Genomic DNA, 20,650 nt, shown 5'->3' with positions numbered 1-20,650 from the left:
AACACATTCCCTTTTAGACTGTGAGCCCCCTTTTAGACTGTGAGCCCAATGTTGGGTAGGGACTGTCTCTATATGTTGCCAATTTGTACTTCCCAAGCGCTTAGTACAGTGCTCTGCACATAGTAAGCACTCAATAAATATGATTGATTGATTGATTCCCTGCCCACAATGAGCTTAACAGCCTAGACTGGGGGAGATAGACATTACTATAAATAAATTACAGATATGTAAATGCTGTGGGTCTGGGAGAGGGAAATGGACAAAGGAAGCAAGTCAGAGAGATGCAGAAGGAAGCGGGAGAAGCAGAAAGAGGGGCTTAGTCAGGGTCTCTTGGAGGAGTTGTGTTCTCAATAAGGCTTTGAAGGCAGGGAGAGTAATTGTCTGTCCGGTTTTAGGAGGGAGGATGTTCCAGGCCAGAGGCAGGACACGGATGAGGGGTTGGCAGCAAGATAGATGAGATTGGAGCACAGTGAGAAAGTTAGCATTAGAGGAGCAGAGTGTGCAGTCTGGGTTGTGGGGGGAGAGTAGCAGGTGAGGTAGGAGGGGGCAAGGTGATGGAGTTCTTTGAAGCCAATGATGAGGAGTTTTTGTTTGATGCGAAGGTGTATGGGCATCCACTGGAGTTTCTTGAGCAGTGTGAAAACATGTCCTGAACCTATTGGAGAAAAATGATCCAGGCAACAGAGTGAAGTATGGACTGGAGTAGGGAGAGACGGGAGGCTGGAAGGTCAGCAGGGAGGTTTAAGCAGTAATCTACGTGGGATAGGATGAATGGTTGCATTACCATGGTAGCAGTTTGGATGGAGAGGAAAGGGCAGATTTTAACAATGTTATGAAGGTAGGACTGACAGGATTGAATATATTGGTTGAATCAGAGAAAGGGGTCAAGGATTACGCCAAGGTTATGGTTTTGTGAGACAGGAAGGGTGGTGTGTCATCTACAGTGATGCAAAAGTCATGGGGAGGACAGGGTTTGGATGGGAAAAAGATAAAGAGTTCTGTTTTGGACATGTTAAGCTTGAGGTGACTGGAGGACATCCAAGTATTGATGTCTTGAAGGCAGGATGAAATGTGAGACTGCAGATTCCCTCTAGAGTGTAAGATCCTTGAGGTTAGCAATTGTATCTATTAATTCTTTTGTATTCTCAGATGCTTAATACAGTGCTCTGCAAAATATAAGTATGTAATCAATACTATTGATTGGTTAAAATAATGACCTCCATTATAACAGTCGTTTGATCTCAGATCGGGCACTGAATTCTAGTCCTGTTGGTTACAAACAAGTTCGCCATAGGGTAAAAATCTTCTAAAAAAAATGAGTCTCCAGTCCCACAAGCCCGAAATCTTGTTGTCATCCTTGACTCCGCTCTCTCATTCACCCCACACATGCAATCAGTCACTAAAACCTACCAGTCTCACCTCCACAGCATCGCCAAGATCCGCCCTTTCCTCTCCATCCAAACTGCTACCTTGGCTGGTTCAATCTCTCATCCTATCCCTACTGGATTACTGCATCAACCTCCTTTCTGATCTCCCATCCTCCTTTCTCTCCCGACTTCAGTCTATACTTCACTCTGCTGCCCGGGTTATCTCTGTACAGAAACGCTCTGGACATTACACTCCCCTCCTCAAAAATCTCCAGTGGTTACCTGTCAACCCTTGAATCAAGCAAAAACTCCTCGCTTTCGGCTTCAAAGCTCTCCATCACCTCATCCCCTCCTACCTCACCTCCCTTCTCTCCTTCTACAGCCCAGCCCGCACACTCCACTCCCCTACCACTAACCTCCTCACTGAGCCTCGTTCTCGCCTGTCCCGCCATCGACCCCCGGCCCATGTCCTACCTCTGGCCTGGAATGCCCTCCCTCCACACATCAGCCAAACTAGCTCTCTTCTTCCCTTCAAAGCCCTACTGAGAGCTCACTTTTTTCCTCTCCTCCACCTCATTCCCTCCCCATCGCCCACCCCCACCCTACCCACTTCCCCTCCCCACAGCACTTGTGTCTATTTGTACATAGTTATTACTCTATTTTATTTGTACATAATTATTACTCTATTTTATTAATGGTGTGTATATAGCTATAATTCTATTTATTCTGATAATATTGGCACCTGCCTACTTGTTTTGTTGTCTGTCTCCCCATTCTAGACTGTGAGCCTGTTGTTGCATAGGGACCATCTCTATATGTTGCCGACATTTACTTCCTAAGCTTAGTACAGTGCACTGCACACAGTAAGCGCTCAAGACTGTGAGCCCACTATTGGGTAGGGACTGCCTCTATATGTTACCAACTTGTACTTCCCAAGCACTTAGTACAGTGCTCTGCACACAGTAAGTGCTCAATAAATACGATTGAATGAATAAATGATTGATTGAATGAGTTATATAATAATAATAATAATAATAATAATAATAATGGCATTTATTAAGCTCTTACTATGTGCAAAGCACTGTTCTTATATTAGCTGCCCATTGAAAATCAGATGGTAATGTTTTGGCATCAAGCATACGTATATTAATATTTGAACAAAATAATGCTCTCAACACTCAAAAAGTTCATATTTTGATGTGATTCTGAATTTGATCAAAGCTTGCATATATTTTGGGGAAGCTTAATAAATCCTTCCCTATGTCCAAAAACATGCTTTTAGACCCTTAAGGTGCTGATCTTTGAGACTCATATTAGAGCCAGGAAGATGTGAAACTCAAATTTCACGTACTTAATACCCTAAAAGTTGACTGTGCCACTCATGTTAGAAAATGTGCGTATAAAACAAACACTAAAAACTTGAGTTGAGGTTGGATTCAATTGTGAAATGCGTTTTCTTCTCAGATGGTCCTATTTCAGTGAGATTCAGTCTTCTGTGCAGATTCATTTTTAACCAGATAAAAGTAGACTGTAAAATCCTTGTGGGCAGGGAATATATCTACCAACACTGTTGTATAGGGCTTTCTCAAGTACTTAATACGTGCTCTGTACACAGTAAGTGCCGAATAAGTATCATTGATTAATTGCTACTTTTTTCCTATTTTTTATATCAAATAAACTGGAGAACCCCCAGCTTAATTTTTGTGTGACTTTAAATCAGTGATTTTGCAATTTATCATTGTCCTCTATATTTTTTCACTCCTGTCAATCCTAGAGGCATATGCATGATGACAGTAAAAACTACAGCACTGGAGGAAATAAAAGAATGGCAGTTATAATCGAAACTAAATGGTTGGTCACCTAAACCTCTAACTTTAACACCGGGCTTGCCGGGGAAGGGAAAAGACCCTGGACATGGAAATAGAATTTTTCCTACATTTAGTGGAGATGCCCAATCTAAAAGTCTGGACATTTGGAATTTCATCATCAGACTATGCTGGATTCTGTTTGGAATATTTGATGAAAATTCTACTTAGGCTGAGAGACCCTGTCTCCTAATTCCAATAATAATAATAATGATAGCATTTATGAAGCACTTACTATGTGCAAAGCACTGTTCTAAGCGCTGGGGAGGTTACATGGTGATCAGGTTGTCCCACGGGGGGCTCACAGTCTTACTCCCCATTTTACAGATGAGGGAACTGAGGCACAGAGAAGTTAAGTGGCTTGCCCAAGGTTCCAGTGACTTCCACCAGGTTAAAATTACTCTTGCAAGGTTCATTTAGAGTGTATTGCTCCTCTGCTAGGAGCCATCCTATGCCAAGCCTCGTAGAAAAGGCTGTTTTACTGAAATATCCTATGAGCTGATCTCTTGGTAGAAGAAAATGGATTAACCCTGCATCCCCTCCCCATCCCCCCCGCCTTACCTCCTTCCCCTCCCCTTACCACCTGTATATATGTTTGTACGTACGTATTTATTACTCCATTTATTTTATTTGTACATATTTATTCTATTTATTTTATGCTGTTAATATGTTTTGTCTTGTTGTCTGTCTCCCCCTTCGAGACTGTGAGCCCACTGTTGGGTGGGGACCATCTCTATACATTGTCAACTTGTACTTCCCAAGCGCTTAGTGCAGTGCTCTGCACACAGTAAGCACTCAATAAATATGATTGAATTAATAATAATAATAATGATGATGGCATTTATTAGGCGCTTACTATGTGCAAAGCACTGTTCTAAGCACTGGGGAGATTACAAGGTGATCAGGTTGCCCCATGGGGGGCTCACAGTCTTCATCCCCATTTCACAGATGAGGGAACTGAGGCACAGAGAATCAATCAATCAATCGTATTTATTGAGCGCTTACTGTGTGCACAGCACTGTACTAAGCATTTGGGAAGTACAAGTCGGCAATCTATAGAGACGGTCCCCACCCAACAGTGGGCTCACAGTCTAGAAGGGGGAGACAGAGAACAAAACCAAACATATTAACAAAATAAAATAAATAGAATAGATATGCACAAGTAAAATAAATAAATAAATAGAGTAATAAATATGTACAAACATATATACATACAGTGGGCTCACAGTCTAGAAGGGGGAGACAGAGAACAAAACCAAGCATATTAACAAAATAAAATAAACAGAATAGATATGTACAAGTAAAATAAATAAATAAATAGAGTAATAAATATGTACAAACATATATACATATATACAGGTGCTGTGGGGAAGGGAAGGAGGTAAGACGGGGGGATGGAGAGGGGGAGAGGAAGGAGGGGGCTCAGTCTGGGAGGGCCTCCTAGAGGAGGTGAGCTCTCAGTAGGGCCTTGAAGGGAGGAAGAGAGCTAGCTCTGCACATAGTAAGCGCTCGATGAAGGAACTGAGGCCCAGAGAAGTGACTTGCCCAAAGGCACCCAGCTGACCATAGGCGGAGCCGGGATTCGAACCCACGACCTCTGACTCCCAAGCCCGGGCTCTTTCCACTGAGCCACGCTGCGATGCCCGCTCGCCCTCCCGAGGGCGAAGCCCAGTTGAACCTGGATGGCAGGGTTGGGGCGGATTATTCTAGACTGTTCCCCCTTCTAGACTGTGAGCCCGCTGTTGCGTAGGGACTGTCTCTAGATGCTGCCAACTTGGACTTCTTAAGGGCTTAGTACAGTGCTCTGCACACAGTAAGCGCTCAATAAATACAATTGAATGAATTTTTATTTTCTTAATATGTTTTGTTCTGTTGTCCGTCTCCCCCTTCTAGACTGTGAGCCCGCTGTTGGGTAGGGACCGTCTCTCTGTGTTGCCAACTTGGACTTCCCAAGCGCTTAGTCCAGTGCTCTGCACACAGTAAGCGCTCAATAAATACGATTGAATGAATGAATGTGGGGAGGGAGGGCATGCCAGGCCAGGGGGATGACGTGGGCTGGGGGTCGAAGTGAAGAGAAGTGATTTGCCCAAAGTCACACAGCTGACAGTTGGCAGAGCCGGGATTTGAACCCATGACCTCTGACTCCAAAGCCCAGGCTCTTTCCCCCCTGCCCTACCAACTTCCCCTCCCCACAGCACCTGTATATATGTTTGTACAGGGGAAGCAGCGTGGCTCAGTGGAAAGAGCCCGGGCTTTGGAGTCAGAGGTCAGGGGTTCGAATCCCAGCTCTGCCAATTGTCAGCTGTGTGACTATGGGCAAGTCACTTAAATTCTCTGTACCTCAGTTCCCTCATCTGTAAAATGGGGATTAAGACTGTAAGCCCCCCGTGGGACAACCTGATCACCTCGTAACCTCCCCAGCGCTTAGAACGGTGTTTTGCACATAGTAAGCGCTTAACAAATGCCGTCATTATTATTACAGATTTATTACTCCATTTTACTTGTACATATTTACTATTCTATTTATTTTGTTAATGATGTGCATCTAGAGAAGCAGCGTGGCCCAGTGGAAAGAGCCCGGGCTTTGGAGTCCGAGGTCGGGGCTTCAAATCCTAGCTCCGCCACTTATCAGTTGTGCGACACTGGGCAAGTCACTTCACTTCTATGGGCCTCAGTGACCTCATCTGTAAAATGGGGATGAAGACTGTGAGCCCCTGTGGAACAACCTGACCACCTTGTAACCTCCCCAGCGCTTAGAACAGTGCCTTGCACATGGTAAGCGCTTAATAAATGCCATTATTATTATTATTATTATTTCCATTGAGCTACGCTGCTTCTCAGTGAATGAATGAATGCATGAGAGCCCTGTGGTGTACTTTAGTGTTTTCTTTCGGCAGAAATATATTTTAACTGAATGCTGGGCCGCGGAGAAGCTCGATTTCGCGACGGGAACATGCAGGCGTGGTTGAGGAAATGATTCCTTTTAGACTGTGAGCCCACTGTTGGGTAGGGACTGTCTCTATATGTTGCCAACTTGTACTTCCCAAGCGCTTAGTACAGTGCTCTGCACATAGTAAGCGCTCAATAAATACGATTGATTGATTGATTGATTCCTAGGCGGGCTCCGGCCGTCGCCAATGTTCTCTGACCGAGCCGCCGATCCGCCTTTGTCCTCCAGGTGGCAGCAGCGCCCCACCGCCGGAGCGCCAATCCGCTTAACCCTGACATCGAGTGTTAATGAAATTGACCAATCAGGGCTAAGATGAGGGGAGGTAATTGGCTAATTGTATTTTACCGATCGCTAAGCGGGGGCGGGAAGAGAGGTGGGAAGAGGAGAGAGGGAAGGGAAAAAGAGGAAAATCCAGGCCTGGCATTCCTGGCGTCCACGAGTCCACGGCGGCCGTTGCCCGGTTTGGGGTCCTTTCCTTTCCTTATTGGGCGGGGGCGAGGGGCCCTCAAGGAGGAGAGTTGCAGCCGAAAAGGCTGCCGTTCGTCCATTCATCCGTTCAGATTGATTGAGCGCTTACTGCGTGCACAGCACTGTGCTAAGCGCTTGGGAAGTCCACTCTGGCAACATCTAGAGACCGGTCCCTGCCCGTCATTCATTCATCCGTTCGTATTGATTGAGCGCTTACTGCGTGCAGAGCACTGTGCTAAGCGCTTTTGGCAACACCTAGAGACGGTCCCTACCCATCATTCATTCATCCGTTCGTATTGATTGAGCGCTTAGTGCGTGCAGAGCACTGTGCTAACCGCTTTTGGCAACATCTAGAGACGGTCCCTACCCATCATTCATTCATCCGTTCTTATTGATTGAGCGCTTACTGCGTGCAGAGCACTGTGCTAAGCGCTTTTGGCAACATCTAGAGACGGTCCCTACCCATCATCCATTCATCCTTTCGTATTGATTGAGCGCTTACTGCGTGCCTCTAGAGCACTGTGCTAAGCGCTTGGGAAGCCCAAGTTGGCAACATCTGGAGACGGTCCCTACCCCTCATTCATTCATCCGTTCGTATTGACTGAGCGCTTACTGCGTGCAGAGCACTGTGCTAAGCTCTTTTGGCAACATCTAGAGACGGTCCCACCCATCATCAATTCATCCATTCGTATTGCCTGAGCGCTTACTGCGTGCAGAGCACTGTGCTAAGCGCTTTTGGCAACATCTAGAGACGGTCCCTATCCATCATCCATTCATCCGTTCCTATTGATTGAGCGCTTACTGCGTGCCTCTAGAGCACTGTGCTAAGCGCTTGGGAAGCCCAAGCTGGCAACATCTAGAGATGGTCCCACCCATCATCAATTCATCCATTCGTATTGATGGAGCGCTTACTGCGTGCAGAGCACTGTGCTAAACGCTTTTAGCAACATCTAGAGACGGTCCCTACCCATCATTCATTCATCCATTCCTATTGATTGAGCGCTTAGTGCGTGCAGAGCACTGTGCTAAGCGCTTTTGGCAACATCTAGAGACGGTCCCACCCATCATCAATTCATCCATTCGTATTGACTGAGCGCTTAGTGCGTGCAGAGCACTGTGCTAAGCGCTTTTGGCAACATCTAAAGACGGTCCCTACCCCTCATTCAGTCATCCGTTCGTATTGATTGAGCGCTTAGTGCGTGCAGAGCACTGTGCTAAGCGCTTTTGGCAACATCTAGAGACGGTCCCTATCCATCATCCATTCATCCGTTCCTATTGATTGAGCGCTTACTGCGTGCCTCTAGAGCACTGTGCTAAGCGCTTGGGAAGCCCAAGCTGGCAACATCTAGAGATGGTCCCACCCATCATCAATTCATCCATTCGTATTGATGGAGCGCTTACTGCGTGCAGAGCACTGTGCTAAACGCTTTTAGCAACATCTAGAGACGGTCCCTACCCATCATTCATTCATCCATTCCTATTGATTGAGCGCTTAGTGCGTGCAGAGCACTGTGCTAAGCGCTTTTGGCAACATCTAGAGACGGTCCCACCCATCATCAATTCATCCATTCGTATTGACTGAGCGCTTAGTGCGTGCAGAGCACTGTGCTAAGCGCTTTTGGCAACATCTAAAGACGGTCCCTCCCCCTCATTCATTCATCCGTATTGATTGAGCGCTTACTGCGTGCCTCCAGAGCACTGTGCTAAGCGCTTTTGGCAACATCTAGAGACGGTCCCTATCCATCATCCATTCATCCGTTCCTATTGATTGAGCGCTTACTGCGTGCCTCTAGAGCACTGTGCTAAGCGCTTGGGAAGCCCAAGTTGGCAACCTCTAGAGACGGTCCCTCCCCCTCATTCCTTCATCCATTCGTATTGATTGAGCGCTTACTGCGTGCAGAGCACTGTGCTAAACGCTTTTAGCAACATCTAGAGACGGTCCCTACCCATCATTCATTCATCCATTCCTATTGATTGAGCGCTTAGTGCGTGCAGAGCACTGTGCTAAGCGCTTTGGGCAACATCTAGAGACGGTCCCACCCATCATCAATTCATCCATTCGTATTGACTGAGCGCTTAGTGCGTGCAGAGCACTGTGCTAAGCGCTTTTGGCAACATCTAAAGACGGTCCCTACCCCTCATTCAGTCATCCGTTCGTATTGATTGAGCGCTTAGTGCGTGCAGAGCACTGTGCTAAGCGCTTTTGGCAACATCTAGAGATGGTCCCTACCCATCATCCATTCATCCATTCGTACTGATTGAGCCCTTACTGCGTGCCTCTAGAGCACTGTGCTAAGCGCTTGGGAAGTCCAAGTTGGCAACATCTAGAGACGGTCCCTCCCCCTCATTCATTCATCCGTATTGATTGAGCGCTTACTGCGTGCCTCCAGAGCACTGTGCTAAGCGCTTTTGGCAACATCTAGAGACGGTCCCTATCCATCATCCATTCATCCGTTCCTATTGATTGAGCGCTTACTGCGTGCCTCTAGAGCACTGTGCTAAGCGCTTGGGAAGCCCAAGTTGGCAACCTCTAGAGACGGTCCCTCCCCCTCATTCCTTCATCCATTCGTATTGATTGAGCGCTTACTGCGTGCAGAGCACTGTGCTAAACGCTTTTAGCAACATCTAGAGACGGTCCCTACCCATCATTCATTCATCCATTCCTATTGATTGAGCGCTTAGTGCGTGCAGAGCACTGTGCTAAGCGCTTTGGGCAACATCTAGAGACGGTCCCACCCATCATCAATTCATCCATTCGTATTGACTGAGCGCTTAGTGCGTGCAGAGCACTGTGCTAAGCGCTTTTGGCAACATCTAGAGACGGTCCCTCCCCCTCATTCCTTCATCCATTCGTATTGACTGAGCGCTTACTGCGTGCCTCCAGAGCACTGTGCTAAGCGCTTCTGGCAACATCTAGAGACGGTCCCACCCATCATCAATTCATCCATTCCTATTGCTTGAGCGCTTCCTGCGTGCCTCTAGAGCCCTGTGCTAAGCGCTTGGCTCCCAGTCTAGAAGGAAGCACCGGGATGAGCGGGGCGAGGCGGCGATGGAGATGAGGACGGAGCGGCGCGGCCGCTCCCCTGGTAACGGTTGCCAGGGTGAAGGACCACCGCTCCCGACGATCCGGCCCCTGCGGGCAGGAGGGAGCCCAACTTGGAGATCCCCCCATCGCCGGCGCAGCTGGAGATGAGGACAGCGGACCTGCAGTTGCCCTCGCAGGGGAGGAGGGGAGCCGGCCATCGGTCATTTCCATTCTTCTCCTTCTCCTTTCCCATCCTTTCTCTAAAGAGACGCGATGCCAGAAGTCCATCCATCCCCCAGCCGCCGGATCTGTTGCCGCTAGACCGAAGATGCAGAGGGGGACAAGAGGAAGGAAAGCTGGGAGCTTAGCAAATCCACAGTAGAGAACATTTCTAGCATCCCCGGTCACTCGGACTAAAAAGGAGATTTGCTTTCTTTTCCTTTTTAGTTTTTTTTTCAAGCCTCTGAAATTCTCCTTCTTTCTCTTTAGCTTTTTTTTTCCAAGCCTCTGAAATTCTCCTTCTTTCTCTTTAGCTTTTTTTTCCAAGCCTCTGAAATTCTCCTTCTTTCTCTTTAGTTTTTTTTTTCCAAGCCTCTGGAAGATTTGGAGTGTGTGAGCGTGTGTGAAGGGGAGATACAGGCAGAAGGATCCATCTCAAGACTTAAAAAAAGAGTAGAAGGGTCAATCTTTAAAAAAAAAAGCTAAAAGAGTAGAGGGGGGAGGGATGGGTTTCTTTCTGACAGTCGATGGGAGCCTTGAAGATTGTCGCTCTCCCTTTCTCCTCCTCTACCCCCACCCCCCGCCCTCTCTTTAACGGGCGATTAGGAAATTGCAGAGGAGGTGGAGGGAAGGCGAGAGGATATAACGGGGAGTTTGGAGGGGAAAAGGGAAGGTGAGAGAGCCGGTGGCTGAAATCAAAAATCCAATTGCGCACTGGGTTGTGATTGGAAATCTAATCAGATCCTTGGAGAGGGACAGGCGGGGGGCGGGGGAGACCAAGGAGTCGTTTATCCCTTTTTATTATTATCTGTTGGCCGTGTAAAGGGATAGTTCTTTTTTTCTTTTTTTCCTTTTTTTTGTTTTTTTTTGATCGGTGGTGGTGGGGAAGGGGTGGTGGTGGGGGGTGGCGGACTTGCCAAAATGAAGGATGGTGGACGCGGATGTAACGAGGAACCTAACGGATTGGATAAACTGATCGTGCAGGAGAGAAGAAGAAAGAAAGAAGATTGTCGGGAGAGATCTGGATCTTAACAAACGTATACGTGTTATGTCCGAGCGAGGGAGCCGATTTTTTTTAAAAAAAGGAAAAAAAAAAGCCCAGTCTCAGACCAGAGAGAAGGGGTCGAGTGTTGCAAACTAAATAAATAAAATAAGCAGCAGTCACAAAACAAGAAGGGAGTAGCTTACTGGGAAAGGGGAGCAGAAGATCCAGAAAGGAAAAAACAAAGTCTTTCAATGCGAAAGCAAGAGAGCTTGGAATGAAAAGTTTTTTTAAAAGAGTACAGATCTTCTGCTGTGCGGTGGTGGTGTTCCTTTTTTTCATTTTTCTCACATCCCCAAAGAAGAAAGGAGTTTAATAATCTGCAAGAAAAATGATCTGAGAAGAAAAGTTGAACGCACCGAAACGAGACTGATCGGGGTAGAGGAATCAGCAGGACTGGGTTGGATTTGTGGCAGGGTTGACAAAATTGATGGAAAACTGCAATTGGATTTTTCTCTTTTTTTATCCTTTTTTGGTGTCAAGATATTATATTTCCCTGGTTCTTGGCCACCCGGATTTCCGTCTGGATGTTCGCGCGATCGGTCTGAAATACAGTGAGTGATTCTTATTTTATTATTCATTGGCAAAGAAAATGTCCACTGATTTACCATCCTCACTCCCTCCTCTGTTTTTGTTTTAAAGAGCGTGTCGTGCCGGGTGGGAGGGAGACCGAGTCTTTCATCAATCAGTGTTGTGGTTCCCGAAACCAGGCAATTCTATTATAATGCAGGTAGTCTGCATCCCGGTCAATTGCCTTCGCAAATGTTCTCCAGCAAAGAAAGCTCCCGAGAAAACCCCTGCAGTGTGTGATGCTTTGCTGTTTAATTGACTCTATGGTACGCCTGCAAGTTGTATGGTAACTCGAGAGTTTAGGTGCCCAAATATTTAGCCACTGGAAATCGAAGGGTTCCGATTTAAATTTTATTATCCAACCTACATTGCAGATCAACAGAACGTATTAACATGAAGATATGTTAATAAGCCAAACAGATGAAGGATGGCTTCTGGATGGTGGGTGGATAGAGGGGAGGGAGATCATGGGAGTAGCTAGTAGAGAGAAGTGTTGCTGTTTGTACAATCCCCCCACCACCTACACACAAACCCATTAGTGTACACCCTGAAAAGGAAAAAAAAAGTATTGTCGTGCTAAACACCTCCCCCTGCATCCCACTTCTATCCTCTTGTAGTTGAAAGGGCTGCTTTTCTTTGGCTGGGACTTGCTCTTTTAGGCAGTTTGTAAATCAGGAAGGATTCTATTGCATTAAGAGGTAAAGGAAATTTAAGATCCTATCCCAAGACACCCACAACTCTAAGGGTATAAGTGATGGGTCTATGTCTCTGGAATAATATAGAAAAAAGTAACAGGAGATTTGAACGACTTTGGAAATCTCAGTTTCCCCCTATCCTCTCCTTATGACATGACTGCATGATTCTGTTCTTTTCAGGACTTTTTCTTTTTCTCCCCTGGGCCTCCAGACAGAAGCTGGGCTCTTTTGTGAATGACTCCAAGCAGGGTATCCTAAATAAACCTCATGTTGGGAGGATAAAGTGCCGTTTAAGACTAAAAGATCTGGGCACCTCCATGAGACTATGCTTGTTAGAAATAGCCTATGCTACTGATGCTCCCAAGGTTTATCCTTTTTTCGGCTGGGGACAGGTGGAAGGTACAGAGAAGGATGGAAATGTGTAGTCCACTCTCTCTATCCCAAGAGCTTGACCTGAACTCTGGCAGGCCATTCTCCTCCCAATCTTTGTCCCAGAAAGATTTATTATTCCTCATTTCTTTCCTAGGTTTGTTGTTGTTCTTGTTGTTTGTATTTAATTTTCCAGGCTACCAGGGCTAACTGTTTGAAGGGGAACCTTTCAAAATTAGTTACTCTAAAGGAATGTGAAACCCCTAAACACATGATCCTCAGGAGTGTGGCAATAGGTTTTAATTCTAAGAGTTGATAACTGTGTGGAAATTGAGGACTTATGTAGCAGAGTTTAGATCAGAATGGTGGTAATGGAAATCCGAGACTCCAATCTCACATCTTATAGATGTCCATGTCTGTTATTATCCTAATCATGATTTCTCAACTAAACCAGCCCAATGCAGGGCACTTCCCAATTAATTTATTTTCTAGGCACTTGCTTTCTATGGGGACAAAGGGTGGGCAATAAGTTTGTCAACCCATGAAAGTAATAGCACAGTTTTCCTCAGTTCCCTGTTGGTTTCTGCATCTCTTACATAATTCTCTAAAGTGCTCTTTTTTCCCCCTACAGTTAAATCAGCAGTAGCAGTACTAAACCAACCGAATTTTAAGGTAGCTCCTGTTCAGCCCATTTATTAAATGCAAGAAGATTTATGTATTTATGTATCGAGGTTGGGGGGAGGAGTCCGGGAGGAGGAATCTTGAAACCTTCTAGTTAATTGCTTTGATCTGAATCACATGTGAAAAATCTAGAGTTAGAACTAGTTAACCGCCAATCATATGACATAGAAACTCCCATGGGCAATGGCTTCTGACATAATTCTCGTCAGGCCTTTTTAAAAACTTTCATAAGTAAGTCCCTGTACACCATTCTGAACCTTCCCCCAATGCACAAAAGAAGGTTTGAAAAAAAAATCCGTTCATAACTATGGGCTGAAATCTGTGAACTGTGACAGCATGTACATATCTCAATGAATCTGCACTTTTGCAAATGGAATATTATCATGCTTCACTGAATCACTTACTACTAATTCAGTAGCCTGGACCTAGGAAACACTCTGGAGTTAAATTCTGATACTTGGGAATAGGAGGTCAGGCAGAAATTAGGCAAAGCTCTGTCCTAAGGAAGACTCAGTACTAATAACCAGGGTCAAGAAAAAGCCCCTGAAATCAGGGTGTTGCAGAATGAAAGTCGTGTTATAAGGAGCAAAGAGGCAACAGTTCAGTAATTAATTAAAACATTTCCATAGCAAAACAATTCACGGTGAATGATGTGAAGGACTATGGGTGAGAAAAATCTGTGATAGCTGTGTGTGTGTGTGTGTGTGTGTGTGTGTGAGAGAGAGAGTATGTGTGTGTATACGTATGCACAGTATAAACTTACACCTCTCCATAGTACAATTATTTTGGCTATTTTCATATCACATATTTCTTAGAATTTGCAGGTTTTGTATGGACTTTTAATGGAAAATCATTCAGAAATGACGAGAAATTCATAAGCATGGCATCAGGGATAACCTTCTTGTTTGCATTTGGGACATTTGATAGTTTCTCCTTGGGCTGTCGGGATCCTGCTTCAAAGGTTTTGAGCAATTAGGCTATGAAGGGTTAGATATAAATGTATAATGTTGTAGTTAGATGCAAGAACTCATAATCACTATTAAAATGCCAGCATAATGAGAGGTTAGTCCCATTACCTTAGAGTAAAACTAAGGAAGATTATGTTCACACAATTTTGAAAACTATTAATTTTTTCACAGCTATGTTAACATATATCTAATGTGTACTTAATGTGGGATATTTGGATTTATGAATGATTCTGAATATATAGTTTTATAAAAAGAACAGGGAAAAATCAATATTATTTCAAATATTCTCAATATATATTAGATAATTTTTTGCAATAGCATTTAAACTGTTATTCAAGGGGAATGGTGAAAATGTTGCTTTCTTTCACTGAAGGTTTTATTTCCCTAGCAAGACTTTTGTGTGGTGAGAGATTTCGATTGAAAATCATAGAAATGAATGCTCTCAAATGCAGCATTTGCAGTAGCAATAGAGAATACTTCCTGCCTATCTGGTGCATTGCATGACTAGATCAGCCATATGTAGGGTTGAGAATATTTTTTTCTCTTCCTGGTCATTTCGACCTTTAGCTTCTTACAAATTTATATCAGCAAAGATGACTTGTACCTCTAGAAAAAGCAAGACATATTAACTCATTTTGGAAACAGGCATTTCCACTAGGGAGATAAACACTCTATGAGGCTAAGCTTTTCAAACACTCCAATTTAGATGGCTTTGAAAGTGTCCTAGAGGTAGTTGTCATCGTTATTTTTAACTGGTGATGGAAATAGCAAACATTTACTTTGAGAACCCTGATTTTAGTTGGATTTCAGTTCTGAATCTCACTGATTAATTGGATATTAGAAGCCTGAGGTCCCTTAGACTGAAGAATCATATTTAGTATTAAATTTAGTCATAAAGTGTCTGCATATAGTACATGGATGGCAGGCATAATAAATGGGAAATTTGAGGAGACCAATTAATGATACTTATTGTGTGCTTACTGTGTGCAGGCCACTATACTAAGCACTTGGGAGAGTGCAAAAGACACACTCTGTGACTACAATGAGTGTATATTTTAGAGAAGACATGGAAATTATCCATGTGAGTGAACATTAAAGTGATGCGAATCCCTTTCTGCAGCTTTCCTTTTAAGCACGGTAGTTTAGGAGTTTGTTGTGGATGGAAACTAATCCAGGTTCAAGCGCTCATCAGTAAAGACAGGGCAATGAAGAGAAGAGTGAAAACTGTGACTTGACAGAGAGCAGACCAAGAAAAAACAAACAGCAGAAGAGAAGAGAATGATGATACCCAAGTGGGATGTTGAGAACAGAGAGCATTTCTCATCAATCAAGCAGAATCTTAAGCATCGAGGTAGCTTGAGATCATGTTTTGAGCTTATATCTGCTAGTTTCAACTGTTAAATAGTGGTTACTTCAAAGACAGGGGCCACATTTTTTACTTTAAGTGCACACTCTCAAACTCTGAGGACATTCCTCTGCACCCAGTATTCAATCCATCAATGGTATTTATTGAGTGCCTGCTATGTCCTAAGCACTTGAGAGGGTACAGCAAACAATCAGTAATGAGAATGAATAAATAAGGACGATGGTCCAATAGTCTCAGGGAAAACCATGAAATATTTCATGAAATATTTAATTCCCAGTATTTTAACTCATGTTGTATGCATGCATATATTGTATATTTGAAAATCTTATCTTAAGGGTTCCAAACCAAAAATAACAAGCACAACAAACTTTGTGGTGTTCAATTATCGTTCAATCAGTGCTATATATTGAGCACCTCCTGTGCTTAGCACTTGCAGCTGAAAGAAAAGTTTATTTACAAATACAGGGAGAAGGAAAAAGGACAAGGTAAAGCCACAATGAGCAAAAAATCACTATGCTAAAATAGCAGAATCACTCGATGGATCAATAAACGTTGTCTTAAGCAATGGGATGTTGGTTTTATGTGACTGAAATGTAAATGAAACAAGAAGACTTCCTAGGGGAGATCAGAATTTTAGGAGCGCTCTGAAGATAGGGATGGCTGTCATCTGGAGAATTTATGGGAGAGGAGAAACCCCAGAAGTTGACAACCCTTATTTTGGAAGTGAAATTTGATAGTTTCACTGTAGTATTCAACTATGACCAGTCATTCAGTTTCTGCTATGATACAGTTTAAGCAGAAAGTGAGAAGCAATGTAGCCTAGTGGAAAGATCACTAGGTTTGGAGTCAGAGGACCTGGGTTCTAATACCAACTCTAACGCTTGCCTGCTGTGTGACTTTGGGCAAGTCATAACTTCTTAGTGCCTCAGTTTTCTCATATGTAAAACAGGTATTACATACCGGCTCTTTCTTCCCATTAGACTTGGAGCCCCATATAAGGCAAAGAGTATGTCTGATTTGATTGGACTATACACTCCTGCGCTTAATAAAATCTTTGGCATGTAGTAAGTGCTTAACAAATACCACAGTTATTAAATTTGATGAATGACCTAAGAAATTTATTGCAAGTTTGAACTTTGAGAGCCACACGGGTTCATCATGATGCAAATAGAGATTGCTTCCTGTTTGGAAAGCAAGTGTTTTCTTGCAAGGAAGAAGAGTTCAAAAGCCATCACACGCTTGTAGAGAAGTTCAAGAACTCAGAATCAGTGTCATTGAAGGGGGAAGATGGCTCAGACAACATTTCATGGCACGGATACTGCATAGCCATTGTTCATGTAATAAAAGCTCTGTGTTAAAAACTAAATTTTTGCAACAGCTTCTTGAAATGAGGATATTGTTAGCACTGTAGCAGAATCCACATTTTGTTTTAAATTTTTTAACCTGCCATTATGTTGTCCAGTAGTGACATCGACATTAAACACGTGGAGGAGTGAGCTGAACTGTATGATTTTGCACATAGAACATCAATAAAAATCTGGTCTTAAACATTTACAATAGAAGACCCATTTGTCTGGCTGATCCAGTCTAAAACTATCTTTCCTGAGAGTACAATATGATTTACATTTTTAATAATCTTTCTCCAATTTTGACTCAAATATGAAAGAGTAATATGGAATCCATTGATGACAGATAAAGGCATCAAGCCTTCATCATTTTGCCCCCGAGTCAGGAATTTCAGCAGAGCCTGTTCTTAGAAGAAAAACATGTCTTCGCAGCACTGCCGAAAAATTTTCTGTGTCCTGCTGCTGAAGACTCTGAATTTGCAACTGGAAACTCTTAGTTTAAACATTTATTCCCAGATATTGGGATTATGAAAATACTTTATGGCAGGTGAATTCCTGAATAGATGAGAATGTATCAGTATATACTTCATTAATTCCGATAGGGCTTGTTCAGTTTCATGAACCCAGCCATGGTGGATTCTAAAGTCCAGTGCTTGGCAGGTAGTAAGTGCTTAACAAATACCATCATCATTATTATTATCAATGGAGATAATATAATAGTTTAATTCTGAAAGTCACATATTTAAATGTGAATTTGGTAAACTGAGGCACAAAACATTTCTCTGTCCATCAGTTTTCAGATTGATGGCAAAAGCAAACAATACTTAAATCAGATGTGTTAGCCTGATGCCCACTATTTGATTTGCAGACAGCCAATAAACAGCAACAAAGAATGAAAGACATTGGTAAAAGGCCCCTATTCTACAGGTGTTAGAATCTAAAGGGAAAAAAAAAACCCCTCTCTCTGACAGAGCATTTGCTAACTTTAAATAAAAATTCCCCAATATGGGGTAGAGCGGAGAGTGGTGGAGCTATCAATCAATCATATTTATTGAGCTCTTATTGGGTGCAGAACACTGTACTAAGTGCTTGGGAGAGTACAGTGAACAGAGTAAGTAGGCACATTCCTTGCCCACAGTGAATTAGTGTTACAAAACCCTGAACTAGACAGAAGGAGGAAATACAGAGAACCAAGAAGAACAAATTGGGCACTAAAAGGGAGTTGGAATAGATCTATCAGTTTCTTTCTATTTCACATAATTCCAAAGTCAGGGAAGACCAAAAGATTCACAAAAAGAAATATTATATCTGCTGTTTTTTCTCATTTCATTTGCTCTTTTTCTTTACTCCTAATTTAGTCTCAATAAATGGGGAATTAATACTGGTTTACAAGAATAATATTTAAAGGAACCTTGCAATTTTAGTAGAAAATGTCTAATTTGACTTTCTAGTTATCTGAGTTTAGGAGATGGTGTTTGGGGAGAATTATACTAAATATTTGTGTACTATCAAATTGTTTGCATACTGAGAAAATCAGGATCCCTGCAGTGTTACTCTCACTTCTTCCCCCCATTTAATTCCTCTTCTGGTCAAATTAATTCTTCTCAAACTTATTCGTCAAGTACCTTTCTTTCTTGTAATATTGTGAAATGTATTGTCTTGATGCCAGTATAAAATGGCAGCAACCTACTAAAATAGCAATTTGTCTACTGCAATGCAGCTCTGGTTAGGATGGAAGGGCATTGAGTAGTAGAGTGTAGAGATTTCAGGATGATTGCAGCATTTCACAGAAACCTGAGAAAAATTTTGAAACATTTTGCTACTGTAACAGAAATGGAAAATCCTCCCTAAAGATAATAAATTTCATGACTTGGAGCTTCCAACATAGGTGTTTGTTCCTCTGATTCATGTCATCTTGGTCCTGGAAGCCAAAAGTTCTGAGAGAGGTTAGTTTAATAACTCTTCAAATTGCAGGTAGGCAGACACAGCTAAACCTGAAACAGGGATGACCAGAAATGTCTTTAATAATGTTAAAAGCAGAGTATGAAAAGATATATACTGCCCTCCCCTCAAAAAAAAAAAGTTAAAATGTGTGTATTGGTATTCAGGGAAGCAAGAATGAAACTATGAAGGCTTTCTCTGTATTGTTTGAATGTTGCCATGGTAATAGCTCAGGGCACAAGTTACATGGTTTTCAATTCCCTAGCACAGCTTTTCTTTTTTCCCCCTTCCCTTCTTCCTTCTCTCTTCCTCTCTTTATCCATTTTTATCCAAACACCATTAAGAATATATTTTCACCAAACTTGGCAGGAGCTTGCAATTAGTCAGAGAGTGAATCAAACATGTAGATTTGTCTCTGTCTCTGTGTTTTCTCCTACCCATTTATGTTTTGAAGAACTAATTAGAAGACGGAAATGGAGCATAGGTTTGATTCTTAGTGGTAGGACACAGAACATATTACAATATTTGGTGTTGTGGTGATATGTTAATTGGATCGCTTCAGGCAAGTGTAGTGCAGCAGTCTCTGACAATTAGAAAGAACAATGAATTGTACTTTGTGTGAATCTATTTCTGTAGTCATTGGAAGGATGAAAATGCAGTGCAGACATCTGCATGGTTTTCAGTAGATAAGAGAAGAGCAGAAGGATCTTATTTTCTCTGTCTTTTGAAAACCAGGGCAAGACTTGGGGTTGATGTTTTTCATAAGATCGGCAACCTATTTATGATATGACCATTTCAGCTTACTGTGTTTGCGATCATCCTGAGGCAAACCTATAGAACAGGCAATGCTGCAAACATGAAGGAAGAAACATTAAATAACAGTAATAACAAAATAGCCTTTCCTCCTAATGCTCAGACCTTTGAAATAGATCTCACTGAATCTTCCCTTTGATGACATATGCCAAAGGATTTTCTACGTAATATGCAATAAGTTCATGTATAACCCTTACTGCAATTCACCTAATCCAAGAAAGGAAAGGACATAATATTTGCTTTGGATTTAAGATTCTCCACAAATAGCCTCTTTCTTATTGATCCACTCTCTTTTCCTGCTACAACTCAGCTCACACTCTCTTCATGTCTCTCAAACTAACTTCATCAGTGTCCCTCATTTTTGACCCTTTAGACTCTGATCCAGTATTCACATCTTTCCACCTGCATGGGACTCCTCTCTAAAGTCAGCCGAACTATATTTCTTCTAAGTCAACCTAAAAAAGCCACCTCCTCCATGAAGCATCCCCTGACTATTTCTCTACTCCCTGGTCATGTCATTTCATAAGTCACCAATTACTCCCTTTGGGCATCCCTGTCTATACATCATTTGAGCATGTTCTGTTTCTTTCATTCCTATTTTCCCTGTGAAATTTGTGTATACTCTTTTACACATTAGATACTGAACTCCTTAAGGACAGGGAGTACGTCTATCGTATATACAAACACTCAGTTTAGTGCTCTGCATAGAGTAGATAGTCAAAACAGATGATAATGACACATATTAAAAAATATTAGGTCCAAAGAGGTCTGACATCTCAAGTGCACTGTCAAACATGTCTTGTCCTTTAGGTTCAGGAAAAAAAAATCAACTAAAACAAAAAAGAAGTACAATTTTTTGGTAGATATTTCTCGAGAGCATTCTTAATTAAATGGACACTAGTGCTTCTGAGAGCACTATCTTCATCCTGGGCAGAGTTTCCATGCCTAAAATGTAAGTTCAGTTC

The 20,650-nt window shown here is 42.8% G+C and overlaps 1 protein-coding gene across 3 annotated transcripts in view; it reads left to right on the top strand.

Annotated features, from left to right (window-relative positions):
- Positions 1-20,650, top strand: part of LRRC4C (leucine rich repeat containing 4C) — a 1,005,802-nt gene that overhangs the window by 852,905 nt on the left and 132,247 nt on the right. For 2 of the 3 annotated variants that reach the window (XM_038765185.1, XM_038765184.1), the window contains exon 4: positions 11,420-11,490. The exons of the other annotated variant lie outside the window; for it this stretch is intronic. The gene's annotated coding sequence lies outside the window, so the exon portion shown is untranslated. The remainder of the gene's footprint in view (positions 1-11,419; positions 11,491-20,650) is intronic. 3 annotated transcript variants of the gene reach the window in all.

Source organism: Tachyglossus aculeatus, chromosome 22 (assembly GCF_015852505.1).
Source record: "Tachyglossus aculeatus isolate mTacAcu1 chromosome 22, mTacAcu1.pri, whole genome shotgun sequence".
NCBI classification, from domain to species: domain Eukaryota; kingdom Metazoa; phylum Chordata; class Mammalia; order Monotremata; family Tachyglossidae; genus Tachyglossus; species Tachyglossus aculeatus.
This window is presented reverse-complemented; position numbering and strand designations above follow the sequence as displayed.